Source organism: Sorex fumeus, unplaced genomic scaffold, assembly GCF_029834395.1.
Source record: "Sorex fumeus unplaced genomic scaffold, SorFum_2.1 ptg000006l, whole genome shotgun sequence".
Classification (NCBI taxonomy): domain Eukaryota; kingdom Metazoa; phylum Chordata; class Mammalia; order Eulipotyphla; family Soricidae; genus Sorex; species Sorex fumeus.
In genome coordinates this window covers 64,636,130-64,656,498 of record NW_026606063.1, presented here as the reverse complement: position 1 = coordinate 64,656,498, position 20,369 = coordinate 64,636,130, and the positions used below count along the sequence as shown (strand labels likewise).

Sequence of the window (20,369 nt, the reverse complement as noted above, 5' to 3'; positions counted from 1 at the left end):
TGGGCCAGTCTCTGTGGTGTGAAATGATATCTCATTGTGGTTTTGATCTGCATCTCTCTGATGATTAGTGATGTAGAGCATTTTCTCGTGTGCCTTTTTGCCATTCGGATTTCTTCTTTGGGAAAGTTTCTGTTCATTTCCTCGCCCCATTTTTTGATGGGGTTGGGTGATTTCTTCTTGTGTAGTTTAACCAGTACCTTGTATATCCTTGATATCAACCCCTTGTCAGATGTGTATTTGGTGAGTATTCTTTCCCATTCTGTAGGCTGTCTTTGTATTTTGGTCACTGTTTCTTTTGAGGTGCAGAAGCTTCTTAGTTTAAGATAATCCCATTTGTCTATCTCTGTTTTCACTTGCTCGGCCAGTGGCATGACATCTTTGAAGATACCATTAACTTCAATATCATGGAGAGTTTTGCCAACTTTGTCTTCAATAAACATTATGGATTCCGGTCTGATGTTGAGGTCATAAATCCATTTCGATCTTAATTTTGTGCATGGCGTTAGGCAGAGATCTGAGCCCACTTTTTTGCATGTAGCCGTCCAGTTTTGCCAGCACAATTTATTAAAGAGGCTTTTCCTGCTCCATTTCACTTTTCTTGACCCCTTATCGAAGATTAGATGATTATATGTTTGGGAGGAGATGTCAGTATATTCAACTCTGTTCCATTGGTCTGCAACTCTGCCTTTGTTCCAGTACCATGCTGTTTTGATTATTACTGCTTTGTAGTAGAGCTTGAAGTTAGGTAGGTTGATTCCTCCCATTTTCTTTTTCCCAAGAACTGCTTTAGCTATTCGTGGGGGCTTATTGTTCCATATAAATTTCAGGAGTGTTTGCTCCATTTCTTTGAACAATGTCATGGGTATCCTTATAGGGATTGCATTGAATTTGTACAGTGCCTTGGGAAGTATTGCCATTTTGACAATGTTGATTCTCCCCATCCATGAACAGGGGATATTTTTTCCATTTCCTCGTGTCCTCTTTTATTTCCTGAAGTAGCGTTTTGTAGTTTTCTTTGTACAGATCCTTTACTTCCTTAGTTAAGGTGATTTCTAGGTACTTGATTTTCTGGGGCACAATTGTGAATGGAATTGTTTTCTTCATGTCACTTTCTTCTCTTTCACTATTTGCATATAGGAAAGCCATGGATTTTTGGGTATTGATTTTATAGCCTGCCTCAGTGCTTAATTTTGACTCTGACTCTACTCAGCGATTATTGCTGGTACTGACCATATGTAATGGAGAGATTGAACTGGGTCACATGCAAGACGAGTGCCTCACCTCATATACTAAGTGTCTTATCTCTCTGCCCTCCATGATATCATAGTGATGACACATTGTGGATATTTATTTTTTAACTTTTATTTATTTTTTAAAATTGAACCACAGTGAGAAAAATATTTTTATGATTGGATTTCAGTCATATCATTATCCAACACCCATCCCTTCAACCAGTGTACATGTCCCAGTGTCCCCAGTATTCCCCCCTCCCCATGATTTCTGGTAAGCACTTTTCTTCTATCTCTCTGTCTGTCTTTGTCTCTGTCTCTCTGTCTCTTTCCTGTGAGGCAATATAGTTTGCAATACAGATACTGAAATGTTATTGTGTATATTCCTTTACCTACTTTCAACACTCAATTTTTGTCCAAAGTGATAGTTTCCTTCGAACTGTTATTATCATACTGGTCCATTCTCTATTCTAACTGCTCTCTGCCCTACACACACACTTGTGGAAAATTTTTACCATTAACCAGACCTCCTGGTCCCAGTTTTCCCTGGCCTGGATATTAGTCTCATAGTATTTTTTTATATTCCACAAATGAATGCAGTCATTTTTTATCTGTCCCTTTCCTTCTGGCTCGTTTCATTCAGGATGGTATTCTTCATGCCCATTTATAAAGCAAAGTTCTTGACTTCAGTTTCTTAATAGCCACATAGAATTCTATGTGTAGATGTACCATAGTTACTTTATCCAGTCATCTCTTCTTGTGCACTCAGGTTGTTTCCAGATTCTGGCTATTGTGAATAGTGCTGCAATGAATATAAGAATTCGGATAGTTTTTCTGCTATTGTTCCTCCCCATATCCTCATCCTTGGGTATATTCTCAGAAGTGGTATTTCTGGGTCCATTGGGACCTCAATTTCTAGTTTTTTTTAGGAATATCCATATTGTTTTTTTTTAAAAAGCTGGGCCAGTCATCATTCCCACCAGAAATGGATTATAATCCCCTTTCTCCCTGAATCTGTACCACCACTGTTTTTTCTTGTTCTTTTAGATGCTTGCCAGTCTTTTGGTGGGAGCTAATGTTGTTAATTTGATTTTCATCTCCCTGATGATTTGTGTTATAACACCATGCACCATTCACAGTGAATTAAATAGTACAATATCAGACATGAATCCACAAGGGTTAAGGAAGAAAACACAGGCAAAACCCTCAACAACATCAATGCAAAAGACATCTTCAAAGAGGAAACTCCACTGACCAAGCAAATGGAAACAAAGATAAACAAATGGCACTACATTAAACTGAACTAAGCTGCACCTCAGAAGAAATAATGACAAGATGCAAAGACATCCCATTGAATGGGAAAAGAACATTCACCCATCTGATAAGTGATTAATATCAAAGACATATAAGACACGGGTAGAAATTTACAAGAAAAAGCTCATTCAACCACATCAAAAAATGGGGAGAAGAAATGAACAGAAACTTCCTCAAGGAAGAAGTTCAAATGGCCAAAAGTCCCATGAAAACATTGTGGATATTATTGATAGTGATTAACTAAGTGACCAATCAAGTCTTAAATTAATAAGTAATAAATTTGTGACGTAGCAAAACCAAAATAAGAGCAGTGAATTTCATCCTGGACATTGAATCCCTGTTTCACCCCTGTTTCACACATCTCTTTTTATAGTAACATTTGATATTCACTGACCTTTACAACCCTATAATGAAGAAAATGCAAGTTTTGGTAATTGGGCAGTAGGTAAATAAATCACTGCATATTTATGGCCTTCTAATGATCATAATGACTAAAAAACTAAGGATTTACAAAGTAAAAAAATATTTGTAGCTTATGGTGGGTCATTTTAAAAACAGGCTTTTGTTTAAGAAAGTATTTTATATCTGTTCTAGGAACTTACTCCTGAATCTGCACTCATAAATTACCCATAATGTGCTTGGTAGACCGTATGGGATACTAGGGATCAAATATGCCAACTGATTTAATGCTCCAGCCCTAAATATTATATTTTTAAATATTATATTCAATAAGCCCTGTCCTCCCATTGTTCATCCATTTGTTTCCAGCGGGCACCAGTAAAATCTCACAACAAATTGTGAGACTTGTTGTTACTGTTTTTGGCATATCCAATATGCCACGGGGAGCTTACCAGGCTCTGCTGTGTGGGCAAGTTACTCTTGGTAGCTTGCTGGGATCTTCAAGAGGGATGGAGGAACTGAACCCAGGTAGACTGCATGCAAGGCAAAAGACCTACCCTCTGTGCTATCGCTCCATATATGTGTATATATATATGTATATATATATATCACTATCAAATATATATATTTTTAAAACTTTAACATAGGATTTTTTCATATATTTCTCTCTTTTCCAGACACCACATTTAGAAAGCTGTAAGTTTGTATCCTCCAGTTAATGGACATAACTCTTCTTGACCAAGAATAAAGCATATGCTCCTCGGTTATCTGGCCCTATATTCAATTTCTAGCATTAAAAATCTTAACTATTTGTATAATATAAACACAGTCATCTCAAAAGTATTTACGTAATTTTAAGTAACTCTGAGAATTTGGGACAGTTCATTATTACATTATTTTATTCTATAAGTGCACTTCACAAAAATCTGGTAAACATATTCCGATTCATTTGGTTGTACCATGTATATGAAATTAGAGGAGACTATATTTCAAAATGAGTATGAGAGGAACATTTGGGTTACCCCTTAGCTCCACTTAATTTAAACCAGTTTCTTGGTATTAGTGGGTCATTTTTTCTTTTCCTTTATTTTTGCATCAGAAAAATGATATTTACCCAATCATTTGAAGTAAAAGAATTTAAGTCTCACTTAGGTGCCCCTTGAACCACACTGTGATGATGAAAACAAATACATACGTAGATTTTCTAGTGAATCTTTGAAAATTTTTAATAAGCATTCTCTCATTAATTCCTTGCCAGAACAAGATGTATAATGTGGAGGAGGTAAACCAATAATTTATCAAAATGAAGGGGAAAAACCAATTATATTAAAGCTATATTTTTGATGAATTCTTTGAAATTAATAATAATTAAATGTCACATTTATTTAAGTATCATATAATATTATTACATGTTAGACAGTAAGACTTTGAAATTATTGGTCCCTTTCTCTGTTATTTCACTGATTTTTCTATTATGTTGAGAATAATCATGTCTAACCTGATCAACTCATAGCGTTGCTATAAAGATCAAATGAATGAAAAAGTGCTCTGCAAATTCTAAATTAATTATAAAAGTCAACTGAAATCAGTAGAGAAAAAACAGAAATAATTTTTGCAGGCTGCTCATCAGTGCTCAGCAATAATTTGAAATAATTTTAAAGATTTGTGACCACGTTTTGTGAACAAGATGGCTTATCTGAACCCACTCTTATTATTTTTTTAAATGTATCACTGTGGGGTACAGTTACAGACTTACAAACTTTTGTGCTTACATTTCAGTCATACTATGATCGAGTACCCATCCCTCCACCAATGTCCATTCTCCACCACAAATGATCCCAGCATCCCTCCTACCACCCCCACCTGATCTACTGCCCCAGGCTCAACTGCCTTTGTGGCATGCACATTCCCTTTTGTTCTTTCTCTCCTTTTGGGTGTTGTGGTTTGCAATACAGGTATTAAGTGGCCATCATGTTCAGTCTATAGTCTACTTTCAGCACTCATTTCCCATTCTGAGCAGCTCTCCAAGCATCTTTTACTTGGTGGTCCCTTCTCTATCTGCCCCACTCTTTTTTTTATTCTCCCCACTGTAGCTCTGTGGTATAATCACCCTATAGTTAAAGACTTTAAGGATTTTCCACCTCTTTCTCAATTAAGACATAGATTGAGAAAAAAAAAAGGCTCAAAGCCATCTAAGGCTCTGTTCCCCAGTAATTCTCCTTTCCACCCCAGTTCCACATGACTTCTTGAGTTTCTCATAGAGTTTTAGTATGAAAACTAAAGTGTGCTATCTGTAGAGCTAATGTCTGAAGTGTTCTTTTTATACCTGACTTATCACACAACCTCACACATATAGCCAAAGTGAACACACATCTCCATGTGTACACTGAGAGCCTTCCCTAATTAATCTACCCATCTTGAGTATTTTGTTTTTTTATTATATTATACTTTATATAATATAATATAAAGTATAACCTGGTTAGATTTAATAACTCTTACACCATCCTAAGACACATAGAACTGTTTTATGACCCCATATAACACTTAAAAACACCTCTACCTCAACTTGCTTCTATACTAAGTTTCTCCCCAACTGGGAAGTTTCTTTTTAAATTTTCATTATAATTTTTCCATTAAAAAGAATTTACTTGCATTTATCTATTTTCCTTACTATTGTGTTTTCTTCCTATTTAAATATTTTATAACTATTTTACTCACAACATGTCTGCACTTAGTACCAGCTGACACCAAACAAATATTAAACAAATTTGAGGCAAATAATGCCTTCAAAGTGTGTAACATACTTAATTATTTCAATTCTGCATGTAAAATTAAGTACAGACAAGGAATAATCATGATGTTGTGGCCAACATTATAAATATGGAATTATAAGTTTAAAACATTTTTTGGTTTAAAAAATAAATCTAGTAGTCCATGCAGCTCTTTGGGTCTCTGAATCTAGTAGGGCCGGTCTCTGCAATCCTGATGGTCCTCTCCTTTATCCATTTTTCCAGGGCCTCCATGGCCGCCTCTTCTTCCTCTCATCTGTTCCATCAAAGGCCCAGAGCATACCTTGTCTGCCTCTAACAAAGCCACCTCGGTCCATGCCCCAATCACCACAGAAGCCAACTCATCATCTTTGAACATTCCTTCAGGACCACAGTGGTCCATGAGGCCACCTCTTCCTCCCCAAATACCATCAGTGTCACCTCTGCCCTGGTCACCACCTGGAGGCGGAAAGGGTGGTGAGAGAAAACCTCCAGGCTTTGGGAATTTACACTAGTTGCATTCTGTTCCCCAGGCAAAGTTCTGGTTCCCGCATCTCAGATTGGGGCATTGCCATTCTCTAGCTCGATGTTGGATGGTTCCACCTCCTGATTGGTTATCTCAGGATCCATGAAAACCTCTTGGAGAAAAGTATCCCCTGTATCCTCCTGGGCCTCCTATGCGACCCATGGGTTTCCCCAATCTTCCTGGGCCCCCTGGACCTCCACAAAGCAGAGGTGGCATTCTCAGCCCTCACTGGCTGGCATTCCACCTCACCTGCTTTACGTTGGAGGCTTCTTCTGTGTAAGAGAAACTTAAGGTTTGCTTCCTTGAAAATCTTTCCCATCAAACCACTCCATGGTAGCCTTGGCAGTTGATGGGTTTTCATAGGACACTGTGGCATCATCTTTGGGGTCTCCTGTTTCCTTGTCCAGTTCTTTTGTTCATTTTAACAACTCCACACTGCTTAAAAAAAGTCTGCCAGATCATCTAAAGTCACATTATTATTTAATTCTTGCATGTAAATTTCACTGTTGCCAGAATCTTCATCTGGATCTATAGGTGGGTCTAGATCATAATCTGGTCCTTAACCTGGGTCCACTAGGCTTATTGAAGCCACCTTCCTCTTCAGCTCTGCTCAATCCACCATGTCCTCCTCACTGCTCACCTCTGTTCATGCCCTCAAGATAAATCCCCTCTTCCCCTGCCCAGGTTATCAGGGCCACTCATGCTCTGGTTCTCTCCTGGTCCAGAAAATGCTCCAGACTCCTGCCCATAAACACCTGTGATATTGGGGTGGTCCTGTCAGAATGAACTCTGTTCCATGTAGGTGCTGCTCTGCTAGCTATATTGACTTGGAGCCTGGCTGTAGGATCCAGTTTGGGTGGTGGGGGGTAACTAGTGGGCAGTTGTTGCCCATAACCACTTTGTTGCCCATTGCTATTCTGCTGTTCATAGCTGTTTGGCTATCCATAGGTGTTCTGCTAAGAATAACTGCTCTGATCATAACTAGTCACCTGTGTAGAAGAATAGCTGGTAGGTTGACGGGTCAGTGGTGCTATCACTGGCTGCCTGGGGTAGCTCCCAGTTACCTGGAGATAACTGTAGTTACTTTGTACATAATCTAGGCTGGACTGGTTGTAACCTCCAGTGTTAGATTGAGGTTGACTAGTCTCAGGGGGCTTGTGACCATCCTGTGTTCTTGTAGGTGCAGTTGTTTCTGGCTGCTGCCCACATGCTAGATAAGCAGGCTGACTGCCATATGCAGACTGAGATGCATAGGAGGCCTGGGTAGTAGTGACTGTATCAGTGGTGGTATCATAAGCACCAGTGTCATACCCCTGGACAGGCAGACTGAACATCTGAGGGCTGCCTAACTAGTGGGAGGCTGTCCATAAGAAGTTGCATAGGCAGTCTGCTCACAGGTTGCAACGCCTGGGTATAGCTGACATCAGTGGGCTGTCCACCAGTTCCATAACTTTGTTCCCCATATGCATAGCTGATCTGTGCATATTTTTGAGTGAACTGGGAGGTGTAAGCACAGTAGCTCTGCCGGGCTGCAACTTGGTTGTAGGTACTATAATCCATGGACACCATTTTCTCTCCTTCCTTCTCATTCTCTCCTATGACTACTTTTTTTGCTGCATTGGATTAGACCATTTTAAATAAATATGTGACAAAAATAGTTCATTTAATTTATTAAGTCTTCCAAATATGCAATTTTTCAGATAATAGGATGATTTCCTTTGCCATGTTACAAAGAGATGATGGGGTGAATGTGAACACCCACCCCAATCTCTGAAGTACAAATATCCCTCTACTCTGTATCTGATTAAAAATGATAAATAAAATAAACGGAGTTTTAAGAAAAATGTAATATATAATATCCACACAATCTTTATTAGACAGATGGAGAAAGTGAGAAAGAATAAACTTGTTTTGTTACTTTATGTTCCCCAGATGAATGCAATCTTTCTATGTCTATCCCTCTCTTACTGACTCATTTTGCTTAGCATGATACTTTCCATGTAGTACCACTTGTATGTAAATTTCATGACTTCATCTTTTCTAACAGCTACATAGTACTCCATTGTGTACATGTACCAAAGTTTCTTTAACCATTCATCTGTTCTCGGGCAATCATGTTTTTTCCAGATTCTGGCTATTGTAAAGAGTGCTGAAATGAACAAACAAGTGCAGATGTTCTCATGGTTTGTCACTAATAAAAATTAAAAAAAAAAAAGAAAAACCACAAACAAAAAAAAAGAATAAACTTGTTTAAGCAACATTTGATGCTTAAAATTTGATCTAGTGAGGCTGTCTTTATAATGAACTTTTGTCAATTAATTATAATGTAGTTTATCCAAATATGTAATTTAACTGAACATAATTCTTGTTACTAATAGGTTAACTTCATTATTATTCTTTGGTATATTTGTTCATAAAATTTCAGAAATCCTTCCCAGTTCCTTTTACTAAAGAACCTATTAAAATCAGCTTAGATTTTTCTGTTCAAATGCAAATTAATATATCTAACTAATAGAATGGACATCAGGTACTGGAAAAATATCCACCTGGGAGAAGCATCATAGAGTGGCTGTTGAGATGCAGCTTGTTCTTTCTTTCAGAACAAGGCTGGAACCTGAATCAGGATCCATATTCTGTCACTTTTTGACCACAGGTGAAAGGTTGCTGCCTCCTCCTCAGACACACTGTTTCCTCATCTGAATTTGGGCTGTCTGCGTCATTTGACATTGGTCATAAAATTCACAGAAATGAAAATAAGATAAAAAAGGAATCATGATTCTAAATATATGTCTCATTTTACTAGAGAGGAAATTATCATCAGTCAGATTACTTAGACAAGTCTATTGTGACAGATCGTGTACTTCTTTCCATGTCTGATTTATTTTATTTCCCCCAAGCTTCAGCTCCACACATTCACTCAAATCTCATACAATCTCCAAGGAGCTGCCTTATCGCAGTCTCTGGTGAGAGCAGAGCAGTCTCTGCAGGGCCTTTTTTCACTGAAGAGCCAGACGAGTGGAATTCTTATTTTCAGTCCTTAGCTGACTTTAAACATTTGAAAATATTTCAGAGGAAGCCCCTGGTTAACATACATTTCATAGAAAAAAAACAATGCTTCTCTTATTTATATACTATATTTAAATAATGTTAGATATGCTATTTAAAAAACACTGATATTATTTTAGGATAATTAACAAAACACTAATTTTAAAAATAAATGCTCTTGAAGGAAACTGACACTATCCATTAAAGATAAATGCAATAAAAACGTCTTCCAATACGGTAACTGAGTTTAGGAATTAGTTTAAGAACTGATTCTCTAAAATGTATGTCTCAAAAAAAAGTAAAAATTTAAAATTTAAAACATTAAAAAATAAATAAATAAAATGTATGTCTCTTTAAATGGAGAAGTCTTACGTTTTTCAAAACAGGTGGGCCAGAAATTATTGTCCTTCTCTATCTCCTAAGAGAGCATATGGCATGTCATAGCCATGCACCCGGACCCTGCACCTGGCTGTTTCATTTCAGGGCACCCAGGAGGGGCTGGGTGATGCCCCTCCCCACCTTAAGGGACCCAGTCCTGGCAACCCCACACCTCTAGAACCCAACCACTACCATGCTCACAGCCGCTCTCCACATGCTCGGGCTGGGCCTCACCCACGAGTGAACTTTCTCCTGGATCCTGTGACCTCATTCGCAGCTGTGTGACATATCATACCTCACTAATATTCCAAGAGTAGCACACCATATTTGGTGGGGCATAACATAGAAAGCAACCAATCTTGGAAATATATTTTACAGCTATATATGTATTATATATGTATATGTATAAGTACACAAGGCTCAACCTTCAACAACATGTTAACAATTTCTTATAGAAGGGCTTGATGCGCCTGGCTGAAACATAACAATCTTCATACACTTTCCTCGAAGGAAATTTTTTGGATCACTTTCAGCTGTTTCGTAACAAACAATATTCGTAACAAACAATACAAAATGAATTATTTTGTTTTTTCTTTGAGGCAGGGTTTGGAACTCAGGATGGAAACATCCCACATATGGTGCTGAGGTGTAATGGTGGTGAGATTGGTATTTGAATATTAAATATAATCAAATATTGTGAGCTACTTTGTAAACATAAAATAAATTTAAAATTAAAAAGTAAAAAAAGTAAAAAACCAGATGGGTGATATGTACGTTTACATCTTCTGTTATCTGGGGGCTCCTAGAGATAATACAACAGGTAGGCCATTGCTTTGTACACCACTGACCCAGGTTCTGTCTGGCACTTCATGTGGTCCCCTGAGCCCTGAGTATAGAGCAAGGAGCAAACCCTGAGCACCACTGGGTGTGGCTCCCAAAAGAAAATTAATTATTTTTAACAATAAATTTGATTAATTTTATGAGAAACCCTACTATTTGGTTCACTTCTAAATATATATTATAAACATACATGTATAATGAATATGTATTCTAATATTAGAGTGAAATCAATTTGGGGATAACATGTCTTTGTACGTTACAGTGAATGTATAATTCTTTAACATATGCTTTAAAGCTTTAAAATTCATAAGCCAATAACATTCAAATACTTTAATAGACAATTAAGAATGTATATATTTTGAATTTCAGTGTTAAGCTCAAGAGGTTTTCTTTCAATTCATTGTCAAACTTTAGAGATTAGTTGTAAAGAAATGGAGTAAGCTGATGTTTTGCTTATGATTTAAAAGCAAGGGTAAATTTTTATACCCTGTTGACAACAATACTGTTACAGTGCAAAAACTTATGTTAAAAAGAATAAGAGAGAGCCTCTTGTAGAAGCAGGTTGGTGGGTGGGAAGCAAATGAGGTGGGAGGTGGGTGTAGCATCAGGGAGGCAGTGAACACTGGTGAAGGGATGTTGTTAAAACATTGTATGCCTGAAACACAATAATAAATAAATGTAACTTCACTGTTACTAAATAAAAAAGAAAAAGAATAAAAAATATAGGAACGTAAGCGCCTCCAGATATTTTTTTAAAAAATAGAAATTTAAACAAGAGTAATACAACAAAGGATGCTACTATCCAGTATCTTTGTTACACAGTAATTTCTGAGATGCAGGTTTGTTGATGTTGATACTGTTGTTAATATTGTTGTTGATGACCTTTTCATTAAGGAGCCACAGAACTGGACATGCCTGGAGGCCCCTGGGAGCGATTCCTGACCTGGGGCAGCCTGCCAGAGTCAAAAGGGTCTGGGGGCAGGCAGGAGTATTGGGGATCCTTGCACCTTCTTGGTGGAGCGACATGAAATGTTTAAGGCCGGGATAAAAAAAAAAGTCTCATCCCCGTTGTTCATGGCTTCGTTGCATTTGTCGGTTTCTTTTATTAAACCGGAAACAAGTTGTGACATGCTGTTAATTCAGTCACTAATAACTAGCTCGAATTGTAAATCTGTGTCAGCAGGTTGGTGTTGATTAAGCTGTAGCCGCTACTCAGCTTTCGTTTTAAATATTGATAAATTTTTATGTTCTACAGTGATAAACTCCTTGGTTTTATATTCTTCTCCTTTTCTCTGCAAATCAGAAGAATTGCACGGTGTCCCGTGTGGGTCCTCGACGGGCCTCTTTTCCTCCCTGCAAGGCAGCCGGATAACCGCTAGAGGGGAGGAGACAGCCGGATTTATTGAAGGCTGAATCGCAGAGTCCGGTGGCGGAGACGCTGTCGGCGCGCGGGCTGCCAAGAGAAAGGGTGTAGCAAAGCTTTGCAAAAACAGGCAAAATAACTTCCTTAAATTATGCTAGAAATGTTCTTCGAATCCGTTACAACTGACTTCGGACTGTTGGAATGTTAAAGTATTCGTTCTTGTGAACCCAGAGTCCCAAACATTAGCAAGATAATCTATGAAATCAAAGTTAAACCTTATGACAAACAGCTATCTCCTTAGGCCAGTAGCTAATGCCTACAAATGGTACAAGGAGTAACGCGAAGTATGAGGAAGAGATACAAAGACAACTGGGATACTCTTGGTGTCAAGTGAAATCTCAGCGTACAGCTCCTTTTCTTAAGGGTTCCACTACCTGCCTCTTGTTCCCACTACTTTAAATTCCTACAGCCTATTTCTAAGAACTAGGGAAGGTAGCCACAAGGAAAGTAAAATAGTGTCAGAGATCAAAAAAAAAAAATCAGGAGGAAGCGAGAAAGAAACTGTAATCATAGCAAACATTCCAAACTGTAATGTTTTAACGCACCTATGTTTTAAAAAATCAAAAATAAAAATATTAAGTATCCCAGGATAAATGAGGGACCATGTATATTTTGGCTACTACTTTTGGATATTTTTAAGGCCAATTTTACTTTTAAATCTTTACTTTTTATTTTAAAAGAAAATATTTAATATTAGTATTGTTAAAGTGCTATAATGTAAAACTGGAGGCTGTTCTATGTACTCTCCTGAGTGTAATTGCACTAAGATCATTCCGTTTCCATTTGGAAAGCCAGTGGCAATTACTGGAATACAATGTATCATGCATTTGCTCACTGGATATAAAACGTATATACTAATTCGCAATAAAATGTAACAGCTGTCAGTGCATTTTCTGCTCTGTTACTTCAATAAATTGGAACTCTGACTAGAAAATGGGAATATTGCATTTTTACACACTCTGTAATGTGTTTGCTTTTTGCAAATACAATTTATTTTTTTCATGACAAAAATCGTGGTTTGTTATTACTGCTAGTGGATAAATATTCCTATATCAGAATGAATTACATATGGTATCTGTAAAGAAGTAGTAATATTTTCTGCATTTTATTGTAGCCTGTCTCCAGTAAACAAAATACACTTAACCTACTTCTGTCACATAGTGTGTGTGTGTGTGTGTGTGTGTGTGTGTGTGTACACGTGCATGTGTGTTTTCTTTCATTATAATTTAGGCGGTGGATTGGGAGTAAGAAAAGAAAGTGTGAGTTTATTTTTTACCCTACCTTGTTAGGTGTCTATGTTAATCATTATTTCCAGTCACCATTGGAACTTATTTTTGTTTAAGTTTCAAATCTCTTCTTCCATACCCTTGCTAATCAGGTTTCTTAGAATAGAAAGCAGTGACTCTGAGTTTTATTTAAAATAAAATGCCTGCACATTTCTGTAATTTTGTTACTTGAGGTCAGACTTTTCACAGATAATTAGCCTTTTACACACTGTGAAATCAACCTGCATTGGTTATTTGGCTAGACTCTTTGCTTCTGTTCTTTATTTCCCAGAAGGTTAACGTGCTGAAAATCTAGCTTTAAGCTCATAGTACTGTCTCTTTGTGTTGCTAATTATCCCGTTGCATAATTATTAATATCAGGAGCAGGAAGAGGAAACAAGCACACCAAATAGTCGTGAACGCTGGTGTTCTGGCAGGAAGCAAGTCCTGCATTAATAAAATGTGCCTGTACCAATATCACAGGAGATAGGAGCTCTCCTTGTTAAGGATCATTTATTAACTGAGATCATCTTTTAGTTCGCCTTGGGGTAATGACTAATGTCAATGGCAAATTTCACAGTTGTCTAGAGAAATGAATTAAATTTGTAATAAAAAGCCCTTCGGCTTGTTGTACATGTTCATTTATTGGAGTAGTTGAACTAGGAGAACTGTAAGGCAACCAAGAACATCGGCTTAATTTCCCTTACATATAATAGTGACCTTTAACTCCATATTGAAAAAGTTACCTATGATGAACTGGTAAATTAAATGAGAAGTTCTTCTAATGCAAAATAAACTAGATGACTGAGCTAAGTTAAACTGTCTTTGAGCCTGTAAGATTCTTCACAGGAAAATATTCTTTATTAGTACGGCTCTTCTTTTAAAACCCTCTTAAAATGTCACTTGACATACAGACAGGAGAGTAAGACAATTTAATATGTTATTTGATAGAGCTTTACACCTACTTTTATTCCTGTAAATACTTAGGGTGGTTTAATTTTGTGTTCTAATGCAGTTTTAAAATGTGTTATTTTAACATGCTCTTTAATTCTAAATATACAGTGTTTTTTTATTTACTCGGTATAGCATGTTGTTACCACAATTATTTATAGAAGTTTTCGTGTTCCTTTCTGTATTTAAGGAAAAGCATATTTCCCAGGAGGAAGAACAATTACATCACTGTCTCCTTTTCTTGTTTAGAAAGAATAATTCCAGATTCCTTTTCTTAGAGTGAAATGGACTTGGAAAAATGATCATTACACTTAAAAAAAGCACTGTAACCAAGCATGGTATTCTCAATTTATATCAGAAAATAGACAACAACCAGCCTATGTGATCTGTTACTTATACTATACTTGAAACATATTATTATAGTCAAGGCACTTGCCCAGCTAGTGATGGCAAGTGAAAAAATGGTCATAATTTTCAGCAACTAAATAATCGCAATATTTGTGTAAATTAAATCATAATATTTATTTCAAAAAAGAAATCATTCATCATATATTTTAAGACCGTAATATAAAATTAAGTTTCACCCTTTTAAATAATGTCAGTAAAACATATTTTGAATGTACAAAACTTTATTTCTTTTTAGAATAGGTCGGGGTCTATACAGAAAAACATGTATGTGCCACATAATACTGTCACCATAGACAAATTTTAAAAGATGAGTGAAAAATACCAAGTGGATCTTGGGAAATAAAAATAATAATGAAAGGGATAATCAGAAATTTAGTTGATTTAGGTTGTCCTGGTTTTCAAAGCCACATGAAAATATTTGTTTGGAGATTATTTCTTCTAAAATCCCTGGTTTCTGAAAATGTACCAAAAGATCTTTTCCACCAAATTTAATTAATTTTTTATATTACTACTGTTCGTGTGGCCCCAATTAAACTAATATTGATACATGTATACTAGACAGCAGAGCATGAAGAATTGGCTGAAGTTACCCCAAAATTGTTTTGTCTCTACAGCTCATTGGGTATTTTCTGAGGTTCCCTATGTAGTTATTCATGACTTAGTAGAAGCTCAGAAATTTGGACTTTCTTTTCTTCCTCTTTAGTGCAGATGCTCACAGCATTCCTAATAAGGTCAGGAAAAGAGTTCACAGTCCCCTTTACCCACCCTCTCCCCTCAGTCCTTTTCAGCAGAAACCTTATTCTCTGTGGGATTACTTAGATGAAAACCAATTAGGGAGCAGTTCACAATATAAATGCATACAGATTACTCCAGATTGAACATAACCCATGCCAACTATTTGTAGATCATATGATACCCAGAGTGGTATAGATATTAAGGTGTTGAAAGGAAATAGCAACACAGTCTTGAGCGGGAACTTGGCATGACAGATCAGAACTAATAAAATATAAAATGAGAAGTATGGAAAACCCTGCACCCACCTCCCACAGCCCTCTCCTGTTTTTGTTCTTTGTGGAGATGGGTCCACAGGCCTCCTGCAGTGTGTTCTCCTTTGTTAATCCTCCCACAATGGTCCACATGAGTTTCTGAAGGTCCCCATGCCGTTCATTCTGTGACTGTCAGTTTCTGTCTAATAAGCCCATCTCCTTCCCTGCCTCTTCCAGAGGCCTCATTCTCAGGCTGGGAGGGGACAGCGTCTCAAAGGGCAGAACAGCCCTAAGAATTACTGAATGGGCAAATCTGTATTTAGTGACCATGCTTTTCAGAATGCATTTGGGAATAAATGCCGTAAAGTTCAAGTACGGGGGTGAGAGTGGGGGTGGTGAATGAGGGGTGGACATTTAAAGTTCCTCTAGGAAGGCCTGAGAAGACTAATTTGAGTAGCTAGAAGCTACTACCAAAGTCAATGATTAATGTTCAACTTTTGATTGAGTGATACAAATCAGCTATAAACTTTCTTGTGGTAGCTAGAAACTTTCTTGTGGTAGACATCTCTCCTTAACTCTATGGATATAAGTATTCAGTCTTTCTGCTCTCCTCTTTTCTCTCTTATCATGCAGAATATATTGGTAATGTACAAGCTCAAAACAGATAAGTCATGTTTTATCCACTCTCCTCCATACTTTCAGTTCTGTTTACAATTGATTTTAGATCTGTGCTATCATTATGCTAAAATCAGGTGGAAGAGTTTATTCCTGTTCTGCACATAAACCATATGATCTGTAGATCTCTTGGTCCCATTAATATGACCCCAAATCTCAAACATATCTGAACAGAAGCAAGTGAATTTCTATGCCAATGTGTCTTCATAGTTCTATACCCCAACTTAGTAACTCCCTACATGGGTGTGTGGGGAGGTGATGGATACTCAAGGGCCCGTAGGCGTTATTGACATGATGTCAGGTTTTAACCTTTCCTTTTTGTCTTCCTTATTATTTCGGCTTGAGGGGGAAATGTTTATTTGCAAAGTGAGGAGCAGATGTGCTTATTTTCCATAGACACTGTCCTATTAAAATGGCGTTTTATGAGTATCTTATACAGCTTATGTGTAAGTTAATCTATGAAATCAGAACTCTTCTTTGAAGTTATATGTCAAGAGAATAGAGCTTCATGTCTGAAGAAAACATAGAAATACAATTCTTTATATAGAGATGCAGACATACCTTCTGTTCATATTCCATATCTTCATTAATTACTTCCCCCTTCCTGAACATCTCTCTTCAAAGGATGACACGCATTTTGGAGTTCCATATCTTTGCCCTGCTGCTGACTCTTTGCAGTTGGGTAATTTACTGAATTTCTCTTCTCAATGTCTTATCACTAATAAATAAATAGTAATGTAAGTAGTTTTATGACATATGGTTGTTTGAGGACTTAAAATGAAGATGAATCAGAGCAGTTCCTAACACAAAATTAGTACTCAATAAAGTCGAATTTGTTATTGATCATCACAATCATGATCACGATCATCCTGTTGTTCATCGATTGCCTTGAGCAGGCACCAGTAACGTCTCCTTCATCCTAGCCCTTAGATTTTAAAGTGCCATATTGAAGGCTATTCCAGGATTAGGAGAATGAGACCCATCATTGTTACTGGTATTTGGCATATTGGGTACACTCCTGGGAGTTTGCCAGACTCTGCAGTGTGGGCAGGTTACATTCAGTAGCCTGCCAGATTGTCCAAAGTAAGAATGAGATAATAAAATATCGCTTCCGGGAGCTGGATTTTGTAGTCTCTGGGTTTTGGCCATTGATGGGATTACACGGTGCCAAGGGGCCAGTTGGTGGGTGTGACCCCTGCCTTCTGGAAGATGGAGGATCTGGGTGGAGGATGCTCAGCCCCAATCCGAGCAGGCTTGGAGGATCTCAGCCCCGGGACCCGCATGCCTTTGTTCCTCTGCCGGTACCTTCGTGCGTGTGGAAAGTAGTCTCAACATGGTTGTGGCTGGTTCTGGAGGCCTTCGGCTGCTGGAGCTCTGGTCGGGGTGGGGAGGGAAACTCAACCCACCCCCCTCCACGGGGCCCCGGCAAGGACAGCTAGGCATGGGGGCAGGAGACTCGGCCGTAATGATCATACTGTTGATAAAGGTAGAAACAAACATTTCTACTCTTCTCATTTTAATACTAAAGATATTAATAATGTACTAAAATAAATCTTTAAAAAAGGTGATTTCTAACCATTAAATGGGAAAGGCATAGTTTATTTATAATATATATTCAAATATATAGAATCATAGTGTGTGCCCAAGTAAGTACAAACTTTAAAATTGATTAATTCTTTTAAGGAGATGCAGATTATTTTAACTGTAACAAGCAGGAGCTGGAGCGATATCTTAATGAAATGTTTTTATAGGTCAACACAACAAAACCTATCAGTAGTCATTAAAAAAGTCCAGCAGCTTGGTCAAATATTTCCATTTTTAAGGAGATCTGGGTTATTTATTAGCAAAATGAATAAAGGGTCAATTGTAATGGTATCCCAGATTTATACAATTAAGGAAATCACTTAATGACTAGCAATAGAATAATTTTAAATCTATATCATCCATGTAAGCTTGAAAACTTGCTTGCAAACAGAAGACACTAAAATGGGGGCCAGAGGGATAGTACAGCATGTAGGGTGATTGCTTTGCAGAAAGCCCACCCATGTCTGAACTGGAGGCTTGCCAGACTCTGCCTGAGCACAGAACTGGGATTAAGCCCCAAGTACTGCTATGTGTTACCCAAAAACAAAGTAAAAAATGGTTGCTAATAACCAGGTGATATCATAGTATGATATTTATCAGTGGGAGATATTTATAAATTGTAAATTCTTAATATCTGTTTAATTATAAAATCTTATATCTTGGAGACTGGGTACAAAGTGTGGATACCATGTCTGATGTGTGTAAGGCCTTCATTTCAGTCCCCAGGATCACATGGTTTACTGTCCATTATCCTTGCTAGATTAGCCTGGGTGGCCCTAGCACTATAGGACCCCAAGCACTGCACTGTGGGGCCTGGGCCTCAGCACAACTGAATGTGACCCTTATTCTAATGAATGCTTATAACATGGTCTCAAATAAAAGGACATATGAATAGATAATATATTTTTAGAAGACTATGCTTGCTTCTCTGTTTATAGGGGAAATACTGATTATTTTTGTTTTTTACTGCTTTCTTTATATATTTCAAATTTGGGGGCTGTGCCCAGAAGTTCTTAGGACTTACTCCTGGCTCTGTACTCAGGATCACTCCTTGGGGAACCATATGAGGTGCAGGATATTGAACCTATGTCAGCAAAGCGCGAAGCAATCACCATACCCACAGTACTACCTATCATGCCTCCAGATGTAAGAGAAGACACATTACTAAGTTTTCTTATGGTGTGATAGTTTGAGTGAAAGCATGGACTTTGTAGTTTAATGATAGAGATAGTGTTACTGCTTTTCCTTTCACTAATTCTTCTGAGCTCCTAAAATATACTAAATTTCTGCCTTGGAGTTTTTCCATAGTTTGTTTCAGATGCTAGGAAATATTTGTGTATCTCTCTACACTCCTTATCTCTGGGATTCTTATATCTATTGTACCTCTATTTGCATGTGGCTTCCTCAGAAAGTCTTGCATTTAAATAATAAAAGAGCCTGCCTGATTTCGTCCATTTCTTTTATAAATGACCCTTTTTTTTTGAATCTGCTTTTTGGGTCACACCCTGCATTGCACAGGGGTATTCCTGGATCATGCACTCAGGATTTACTCCTGACTGTACTCAGGGGACTATATGGGATGCTGATAATTGAACCCGGGTCGGCCGTGTGCAAGGCAAATGCCCTACCTGCTGTGCTATTGCTCCAGCCCCCTATATCTGACCCTTTAATTGTTTTCCACACCAGGCTCTAACTTCTCAAGCCAAATTCTTTGTTCATCATCACACACCTGAAAATTACAAAAGGATTTGCACATGGTAGTTTCTCAAAAAGTTGTCAACTTAACAAATGACTCTAGAAACCATAGTCAAAATCCTCATTATCACTAGGTCTCAATATTGCGATATTTAGAAATGTACATGGCCATTGTCAAGACAAAAATGAGATACTTCTAGATGAGAAAAAAATTATGAGGATAGGTATTAGAATGTTATGTTGAAATATTATTATTTTGTTAAATACTATTTGATAATAGTAAAAAAAGGAAACTATAGCATTTAGTGATTTGTGAATGAAAAATTTAAAAATGAATAAAAAACTCATTTTAGAAAGCATTTATTGCAATTGGACATTTTGTTATGGGAAAGGCAGGTGAATTAAACTATTCCTCTACTTATCTCCAAACTCTGACTCCAAATTTAAAAAAACCTTAGTCTCACTATCTTCCATTTATCTTTTTAATTGGTCACATTTTTTACTGTCATCAGAATTTTTAATCCATGTACTCATTGATAAAATACTTGTCATCTATAGTATGGTGTATGTATAGGTAGTTCTTTTTTATCTTGTGTTATAGTTCTACTCATAACCGAAGTTGCTTAGGTCAGTTCCTTCCACAACCTTCTTTTCTAAGGTTTGTTTCTATATTTTACATATAGTTTGATCTTTTTTGTTCCATTTACATGGTGGAAAACAGTAATTTGTTCACTTCTGTATTTTTTTGTCGTTGCTGAACTGTCTCATGAGAATTTTTCACCTTGAAGTATATATGTAAAATTTATCCACCACGTTTTGTGACATGAATGCTTTTTTCTTTTCAATGATACGTCACAGGGATTATCTTTTTGTGTATACATTG

The 20,369-nt window shown here is 37.2% G+C and overlaps 1 pseudogene; it reads right to left on the bottom strand.

The window, feature by feature from the left end:
• Nucleotides 1-5,900: 5,900 nt before the first annotated feature.
• Nucleotides 5,901-7,805, bottom strand: LOC130036092 (RNA-binding protein EWS-like; annotated as a pseudogene).
• Between the last annotated feature and the right edge of the window lie 12,564 nt (nucleotides 7,806-20,369).